Raw genomic sequence first — 9,765 nt, 5'->3', positions numbered from 1 at the left:
CTTCTAATTTTTTTTTCTTTTTTTTACTTTCATTGTGATTTTTTTAGTAGGTAGTCTTCTGAAAAATCAGTTTTCCCTCTTGGGGAAAATTTTCATCTGCATGTAACATGGCAGACTGCACTAGAATTGTTGGGACCAGCTGGAAGGCCACTAGGGCCCCTGAGTGCCGTTTCTATTGATCTACAAAGAGCCTTTTTTTATTTTTTTATTTTTATTTATTTATTTTTTCCAGACAGAGTCCTACTCCATTGCTCAGGCTGGAGTGCCGTGCGTGATCTCAGCTCACTGCAACCTCCACCTCCCAGGTTCAAGCGATTCTCCCACCTCACCCTCCCGAGTAGCTGGGACCACAGGTGTGTGCCACTATGCCCAGCTGGTGTTTTGTTGTTGTTGTTGTTTGTTTGTTTGTTTGTTTTTTGTAGAGATAAGGTTTCACCATGTTGGCCAGGCTGGTCTCGAACCGCTGACCTGATCTGCCCACCTTGGCCTCCCAAAGTGCTGGGGTTACAGGCATGAGCCACTGCACCTGGCCAGATCTACAAAGAGTTATACCCTTGAGACCACACCTCGCTTGCATGGGACTTTCAGGAAGTTTGAACTAGCACCTTTTGCATTGTCTGGAACAAAACCAGATAGAGAACAGCTCCTGGGAGTTGGGCAGTGAGAGAAACCTATTAGAAGCTATTGACCATGAAACAGCAGGAAGCTTGGAGGAAAGAATATAATTATCTCAGGGGAAAGCAAATGGATTTGAGATCCAGTAAATCCTTTGCTGTTTCCATGTAGATTCTTAAGACTTGAAACCTATGCTTTATTTGGAAACTGGGCCATTTAAATCCTGAGAACAAAAAGGAAACAATTCCACAAATAGCTAGTGCATAAAATTAAACTTTTCTTAGAACGTGCAATCCTACTTCTGCTGTGTTAAATGAAATGAGTTTTCTGACTGCTTCAATTTGACAGCAGAGACAAAGCAATTTGTTCAGCTTTTTAATTTTATTATTTATTTATTTTTTTATTTATTTATTTTTTATATATAGGGTCTCACTCTGTCACCCAAGCTGGAGTGCAGTGGCACAATCACAGCTCACTGCAGCCTCGACCTCCCCAGGCTCAGGTGATCCTCCCACCTCATCCTCCCGAGTAGCGGGGACTACAGGAGTGCACCACTATGCCCAGCTAAGGTTTTGTATTTTTTTATAGAGACAAGATTTTGCCATGTTGCTCAGGCTGGTCTTCGACTCATAGGCTTAAGCAGTCTGCCCGCCTAGGCTTCCCAAAGTGCTGGGATTACAGGCATGAGCCATGGTGCAGGGCCTTGTTCAACTTTTGATATCCATGGGGAACTCTCATAGGTAAAATGATTTATCAGTTTCTTTTTTTTTTTTCTGAGATGGAGTTTCACTCTTGTCACCCAGGCTGGAGTGCAATGGCACGATCTCAGCTTGGCAGAGCAGCACTCAGGTATTGCTGGCTAGCTGTGTTTATAGCTACTCCTTATTTATAAGCTAAATAAGGGGCAGGTTATTCACGAATTTTCTACAAGAGGTTAGGAGTTCCCGGGACTGAGAGCTCCTCCCCTTTTAAATCATATAAAGTAACTTCCCAGGGCATCGTGGCTGGGGCATTTGTAAACTAATGTAAACATTTGCTGGTGGGAGTGCCTTTTCGCATGCAAATGCATTCAATTAGCATATAATGAGCAGTGAGGGCAACTAGAGGTTGCTTTTGTTGCCATCTTGGTTTAGATGGTTTTGGCCAGTTTCTTTTTCTTTTTTTTTTTTTTCTCTCGCTCTGTCGCCCAGGCTGGAGTCCAGTGGCGCGATCTCGGCTCACAGCAAGCTCCACCTCCCGGGTTCACGCCATTCTCCTGCCTCAACCTCCTGAGTAGCTAGGACTACAGGTGCCCGCCACCACGCCCGGCTAATTTTTTGTATTTTTGGTGGAGACGGGGTTTCACTGTGTTAGCCAGGATGGTCTCGATCTCCTGACCTCGTGATCCGCCTGCCTTGGCCTCCCAAAGTGCTGGGATTACAGGCGTGAGCCACTAAGCCCAGCCAGCCAGTTTCTTTACTGCATCCTTTTTGACCAGATCCTGTTTCAATCAGCTGGGTTGTGACCAGTGCTCAGAAAACAAGTCCTGCTGGTCTCCTGCCTCAGTGTGACTACATGAGCTCCTTTTGCATAGGAATCCCATGGAAACTTACTGCTGCAAAATCAAGCACAGTTCAAGAAATCCTATCAGATTTGTTATCTCAGCTTCCCCTCATGGGTCTTACAGATGTCAAGAAAATGATGCCCATTCACAAAAGAATGGGCAAAGTCAAAGGAAATAGTCAAGGGACTTGTCCCAGCAGGGTGGAAATTTTCAAATATTAAGAACTGGGGGCCGGGTGTGGTGGATCACCTTTGGGGGCCAAAGCACACTTTGGGAGGCCGAGGTGGGTGGATCACCTGAGGTCAGGAGTGCGTGACCAGCCTGGCTAACATGGTGAAACCCTGTCTCTACTAAAAATACAAAAATTAGTCGGGTGTGGTGGCAGGCACCTGTAGTCCCAGCTACTCAGGAGGCTGAGGTGAGAGAATGGCTTAAACCTGGGAGGTGGAGGTTACAGTGAGCCAAGATCGCATCATTGCACTCCAGCCTGGGTGACAGAGCAAGACGCAAAAAAAAAAAAAAAAAAAAAAAAAAAAAAAAGAACTGGGATGGGCCGGGCATGGTGGCTCATGCCTGTAATCCCAGCACTTTGGAAGGCCGAGGCAGGCGGATCACTTGAGGTCAGGAGTTCAAGACTACCCTGGCCAACATGGTGAAGCCCCATCTCTACTAAAAATACAAAAATTAGCCAGGCATGGCAGCACATGCCTGTAGTCCCAGCTACTCAGGAGGCTGAAGCAAGAGAATTGCTTGAACCCGGGAGGTAGAGATTGCAGTGAGTCGAGATCGCACCACTGCACTCCAGCCTGGGTGACAGAGTGAGACTCCATCTCAAAAAAAAAAAACCAAAACAAAAAAAGAAGTGGGATGAACAAGCTGAATATTGACGAATCAAAAGAAAGATCTTATCGCAGCATGATGGGAGGTTCAGTGGACTCACAAGTGCCCCTGGTAGTGTCCCAACTTTGAAGGCCCCTAAACAGATCCACCCTATTTACCAGAGTTTGCAGGAATTTGAAAAGACTGAAGGCAAAGATGAAAATGAGCAATCTGAGCTCGAATCACTGGGGCTAGTGGTCAGGCACATGAAGCAGGACAAAGACTGGTGCAGGGGTCAGGGTCCCTTGACCTGATCCTCAACAGAGATCCGGGGCTTGTGCATATATGTGAGGATAATGGAAATAGGGTGGAGAAAAACTTCTGAGAGTCCTTCCCCCAGGATCCCAATGCATTATGTTATCAAAACCTGTTGGTGAAGTCCTAATTGGGTGACAGTTTGCTAGGGAGCATCTGGGGATATAGAGATTGATGAGATGAAGGTGAAAGTTTGCATGAAAATTGGAACATTAGAACAGACTTCATGTGAAGTGCTTGTGTCTCCTCTACCTAAGTGTATTATTAGATGGAATGATGTCTGACTGGGAGCACTTCCCATTCCTAGTATTATAAAATCAAAGGTATGTAAGTTTGCCCTTCTGCAATCATTAATTGGGCATACTAAATGGGAACCTATAGAATTGCCTGAGCCCACATAGCTTGTTAATTTGGCACAATGTCAGATGAACCCTAGTAGACAAAAAGAGCATACCACTTTAACTGCTGACATGTTAGAAGTTGGAGTGCTGGTACTAACAAATGTTCTGTACAAATGTCCTGTGTGGCCCATGAAAAAGGGAAGTGGCTCATCAAGATTACAGTAGATTTTCCAGGCTCGAATAAAGTAGTACTGGCCAGGTGCGGTGGCGCACACCTGTAATCCCAGCATTTTGGGAGGCTGAGGTGAGAAGTCACCTGAGGTCAGGAGATCCAGACCAGCCTGGCCATCATGGTGAAACCTCACTGCTATTAAAAATACAAAATTACCTGGGTGTGGTGGCACGTGCCTGTAGTTCCAGCTACTCGGGAGGCTGAGGCAGGAGAATCGCTTGAACCTGAGAGGTGAATGTTGCAGTGAGCTGAGATTGCGCCACTGCACTCCACCCTGGGCGACAGATTGAAACTCCATCTCAAAAAAATAAAAAATAAATAAATAAATAAATAAATAAAAATAAAGTAGTCCTGCCTACAGCACGAGCAGTTCCTGATATGGTTTCAATAGTGCAAAAAAAATACAATGTCTGGCAAATGTTTTTGCTTTATCACAATCTTAGAAAAGAGTCAAACACAGTTTGCCTTTATGTGGGAAGGATCCCAGCTTACTACATTGTATTGCCACATGGTTATTTGAATTCACCACTTGACTACTGTGTCAATACACTACCTTGCTAATGCCACAATCACATCAGAAACTGAAAAACAAGTCAGGATTGGAAAATGTTTTTAAAACAACAATAAAAATAATACAAATTTTAAAAATAATAGAACAGGCTGAGCGCAGGGCTCACGCCTGTAATCCTAGCACTGTGGGAGGCCAATGCGGGTGGATTACCTGAGCTCAGGAGTTCAAGACCAGCCTGGGCAACACAGTGCAACCCCGTCTCTACTAAAATACAAAAAATTAGCCAGGCGTGGTTGTGGGCTCCTGTAGTCCCAGCTACTTGGGAGGCTGCAGCAGGAGAGGATCTCTTGAACCTGGGAGACGGAAGTTGCAGCAACAGAGCGAGACTCCGTCTCCAAAAATAATAATAATAATAGAACAACTATTTCCATAGCATTTGCTCTGCGTTAGTTATTGTAAGTAATCTAGTGATGATTTAAAATATAGGGAAGGATGTGCATGGGTTATATGCAAATACTATGTCATTTTTAAAAAGATACTTCAGCCCCTTGAGATTTTAGTATCCCCTTAGGGAGGGGTCCTAGAACTAATTCCCCACAGATACCCAGGGACACCTGTATCTGAAATTGCATTTCCACAGACTGGAGTCTATGGTAAAAGCCCACGAGTGCTGCCTAATGGTGAGCACTTGAATTTTGGCCCAGAAAATTTCCAGATGGGACAGTATGGTATGTGTCATTTCGGAGACAATTATTGGGTTGCTATTTTGGGGGATTAAAACTGCTCTTAGGACTGAAGGATATTAAATATTCTGAAGATCTGACATACCCATGATGTCTTGGGTGATGTCAGAGAAATACTAATGAGGAAGCTACTGCCCAGAAGAGCTGACTTGGTAATAAAATGGAAATAATTTATACAGGAACATGATACTGGAAGAATGCAAAGAGGTTTGCATCATATATTGACAAGCAGGTAGGCTCATTACCTCTAGGACCAACTTTGGAACCATCTGAGGCGCTGCCCGATCCTATAGACATGTGGCTGGTGATGCCTCGTGAACACCTCTCCACTGACCAATGAAAATCTCCGTGGTTTACATTAACACTTCTAAAGTAGAAGGTCAGCATCCTGTTTGGAAAGGTCCCCACTGTAACCAACTGATGGTAAAATGAATTGAAGAGGTTGAGAACAAGTAAGCTCAGTGAGCTGAACTGCATGCTATTTTCCTTGCAGTGATGGAAGAATTAAACTACAGTCAGAGCCCTGAAGTCTAGGTGTGTCTGGAATTGGTGGGTTCTTGGTCTCACTCACTTCCAGAATGAAGCCGTGGACCCTCGCGGTGAGTGTTACAGTTCTTAAAGGTGGCGTGTCCAGAGTTTGTTCCTTCTGATGTTCGGATGTGTTCCGAGTTTCTTCTGGTGGGTTCATGGTCTCGCTGGTTCAGGAGTGAAGCTGCAGACCTTCCCTGCCAGTGTTACAACTCTTAAGGCGGCGCATCTGGAGTTGTTTTGTTTCTCCCGGTGGGTTCGTGGTCTCGCTGGCTTCAGGAGTGAGACTGCAGACCTTCGCGGTGAGTGTTACAGCTCATACAGGCAGTGTGGACCCAAAGAGTGAGCAGCAGCAAGATTTATTGTAAAGAGCAAAAGAACAAAGCTTCCACAGTGTGGGAGGGGACCCGCTCAGATTGCCCCCGCTGGCTCCGGTGGCCTGTTTTTATTCTTATCTGGCCCCCACCCACATCCTGCTGATTGGTCCATTTTACAGAGAGCCGAGTGGTCTGTCTTGACAGGGCGCTGATTGGTGCGTTTACAATCCCTGAGCTAGACACAAAGGTTCTCCACCGTCCCCACCAGATTAGTTAGCTACAGAGTATCCACACAAAGGTTCTCCAAGGCCCCACCAGAGTAGCTAGATACAGAGTGTCGATTGGTGCATTCACAAACCCTGAGCTAGACACAGGGTGCTGATTGGTGTGTTTACAAACCTTGAGCTAGACATAAAGGTTCTCCACATCCCCACCAGACTCAGGAGCCCAGCTGGCTTCACCCACTGGATCCTGCATCAGGGCTGCAGGTAGAGCTGCCTGCCAGTCCCTCGCCGTGCACCCGCACTCTTCGGCCCTTGGGTGGTCGATGGGACTGGGCACCATGGAGCAGAGGATGGCGCTGGTCGGGGAGGCTCTGGCCGCACAGGAGCCCATGGAGAGGGTGGGAGGCTCGGGCATGGCGGGCTGCAGGTCCCAGCCCTGCCCCGCGGGAAGGCAGCTAAGGCCCGGTGAGAAATCGAGGGCAGCGCCAGTGGGCTGGCACTGCTGGGGGACCGACTACACCCTCCGCAGCCGCTGGCCCGGGTGCTAAGTCCCTCACTGCCCGGGGAGGCAGGGCCGGCCGGCTGCTCCGAGTGTGGAGCTTGCCAAGCCCACGCCCACCCAGAACTCCAGCTGGCCGGTAAGCGCTGGGTGCAGCCCCGGTTCCCGCTCGCGCCTCTCCCTCCACACCTCCCTGCAAGCTGAGGGAGTTGGCCCTGGCCTTGGCCAGCCCAGAAAGGGGCTCCCACAGTGCAGCGGTGGGCTGAGGGGCTCCTTAAGTGCCGCCAAAGTGGGAGCCCAGGCAGAGGAGGTGCCGAGAGTGAGCGAGGGCTGTGAGGACTGCCAGCACGCTGTCATCTCTCACCTTGGCCAAGGATGTGGATCTCACCCTTTACTTTCTGCCTTAGAAGTAATCTTATTTCCTAGGTTGGGCATGGTGGCTCACACCTGTAATCCCAGCACTTTGAGAGGCTGAGGCGGGTGGATCACGAGGTCAAGAGATCAAGACCATCCTGGCCAACATGGTGAAAACCCGTCTCTACTAAAAATACAAAAAGAATTAGATGGGCGTCGTGGCACATGCCTGTAGTCCCAGCTACTCGGGAGGCTGAGGTGGGAGCATCGCTTGAATCCAGGAGGTGGAGGTTGCAGTGAGCCGAGATCGTGCCACTGCACTCCAGCCTGGCGAGGGAGTGAGACTCTGTAACAAAAAAAAAAAAGAGTAATCTTATCTCCTTACACAGATGTAATTATTTTAAATTTTATTTTGTAATACTCTTCAGCAGCAGGCTTGATCTGAAGCTTCCTATTCAACTATTGCAAGATGGGCATTGCCTGCTGTATTTTTTCCACCTCATTCTTTTATCCACTTGGAATATATTTATGTGATGAACCTAACCTCAGCCTCACATCGTCTCCAGACAGGACGTTCTTTCTTGCATAATTTAGCCCTATGCTATTGCTTTGTAAGAGCACCATGAACTCTTCCCTGAAGTGGGGACTGTGTTGGCCTTTGTAAATGAGAAGGGCTGGGGACAGGCACAGACACTCAGCATCTCTCTACCCAACTAATGACTTGAAGCAACATTTATGACCTCACAGTTAGGAACATGGGCCCTAACTGTGGGGTCAAGCGATTCTCCAGCCTCCCCAGTAGCTGGGACTACAGGCGCCCACCACCATGCCCGGCTAATTTTTTATATTTTTAGTAGAGACAGGGTTTCACCGTGTTAGCCAGGATGGTCTCAATCTCCTGACCTTGTGATCTGCCTGCCTTGGCCCCCCAAAGTGCTGGGATTACAGGTGTGAGCCACCACGCCCAGGCCATATATATTCTAATACCATCACTTTGGAAGTTAGGATTTCAACATAGGAATTTCCACAGGGACAGCAACATTCAGACCATAGCAAAGGCCTCCCGGAGGCTGCTGCCTCAACTGCATCAAAACTGCCGCTAAAGCCTCCTGGAGGCTGCTCCCTCAACTGCATCTTCAGCAGTCTAGGGTGTGTCAGTTCAGGGATAACAGAAGGCTACCTTTCAAAGTTATGTCTCAATAAGAAGGTCACCGGTTGTGGCTTGTAGAAAGTTTCTTATTAGTGTTCTTCAGATAACTATGAACGAAAGAATTCTAGGTGGTTGTTTGGTTTTCTAAATCTCATTTATGAAGAGTTTGCATTTCTTTTGTGATTTTGACAGAAACAGAGTCCTTCTTCATGCTTGTAAGCTGTGGGTAAGGTAGTCCTATGGCTATGGGCTTTTATAAGGACCTGTGGACACCCACTGCTTGGTTTCCTTTTAGGTTCGATTTCCTGTCTTCTAGGTTTTATGTTTCTCGTTGAAATTAAGGGTTGAGAATATAGGTAGGTGTATATTTATTTATCCCTCAATTCTGGAGAGAAGAAGATCTGTTTTCAAGGCATCTGAGCCTCAGAAACTATACCTTTAAGTCAGTGGTTGTCAAGTAAGGGCAATTTTGCAATGTCTGCAGAGAATTTTGATTGTCACAACTGGGGAGTGCTACTGGCACCTCCTGGGCTGAGGCCAAGGATGCTGTGGAGCACCCTGAAACAAAGGTCAGCCCCCCAACGAAGAGTCATCTAGTCCCAAATGTCACTAGTACTGCTGCTCCTGGGGTCAATTTTACCTTCTCCCCTGCCACCGAGAAAGCTGAAGGAAGGATGAGAGCCCAGGCACTCAGCCAGACTCCTGGACATGTGGACCATGGAATTACCTGACTAAGGCTGCAGATTTAAAAATGCCATCCAGCTTTAATTTTTGGAGTGTAAGAGACAAGCATCATTAAGAGGAATTTATTTAAAGCATTTTCCTGGAACAAAATGATATTTGTTTAGAGATATAGCTGCAGCCAGAGATGTTAAAACTTATGTCCACAGTTTGACATCTGTCTATGGGTTTGCATCATTCTCTTCTCTAGTTACCAACTAGGGGTCTTTATTTCTTGTGGTCCCTGCACCTTCCAGTTGCTCGTGAGCTTCATGTCACAAAATCGAGGGTTACAGAGAAAGATTGACCCCTTCATGCTGCCTTCAGCTTCCAGGAAGTACCATGTCTGTCCACGTCTGGCTAGATAACTCTCTGGGCAGCTGCTGCCAGAATTATGTGACTGAAATGAGGAAGAAGAAGCCCTTCCCTGAAAGACGGGTTGTGCCAGGGGCCAAGGTGGAGTGTTCTATGTTCTAAGAGGACACTTTCTGAATCGGGCCCCTGAGTTGATGTTATGTCTCTTGACTGGGGAGTAATCACCAGGACTTTGGGGTTCCTAGAATTGGATTACAGTGCGATGGCTGGGTTTATGTCACAGTGGAGGCTGACACTGAGACCTAGGAGTAGAGCTGAGAAACATCTGAGGCAACCTTGAAGCTGGCCTGGCAGCTGGACTGTGCAGGACTCTGGGGACGAGGAAAGGCTGCAGCTGGGTGGGGCAGATGTGGACATTGCAAGCATGGGTACTGTGGCTGAAGACACGGCCAGACAGTGTAGGAGTGGGCACTGGGGATGAGCTGGGGAGTGCAGGTGGAAGGACCTGGGAGTGAGGAAAGGCTGCAGCCCCTGCGCTG

General features: G+C 47.4%; 1 long non-coding RNA gene across 1 annotated transcript in view; it reads left to right on the top strand.

Moving 5' to 3' along the window:
* Positions 1-231: 231 nt before the first annotated feature.
* Positions 232-9,765, top strand: part of LOC129060996 (uncharacterized) — a 28,596-nt gene continuing 19,062 nt past the window's right edge. Inside the window, exons 1-2 of the long non-coding RNA XR_008527909.1 lie at positions 232-353; positions 5,613-5,718. This is a non-coding gene — a long non-coding RNA (uncharacterized LOC129060996). The remainder of the gene's footprint in view (positions 354-5,612; positions 5,719-9,765) is intronic.

This window comes from Pongo abelii, chromosome 1, assembly GCF_028885655.2.
Source record: "Pongo abelii isolate AG06213 chromosome 1, NHGRI_mPonAbe1-v2.0_pri, whole genome shotgun sequence".
Lineage (NCBI taxonomy): Eukaryota > Metazoa > Chordata > Mammalia > Primates > Hominidae > Pongo > Pongo abelii.
The sequence above is the reverse complement of the archived record's forward strand: the minus strand, read 5'-3'. Positions and strand labels throughout refer to the sequence as shown.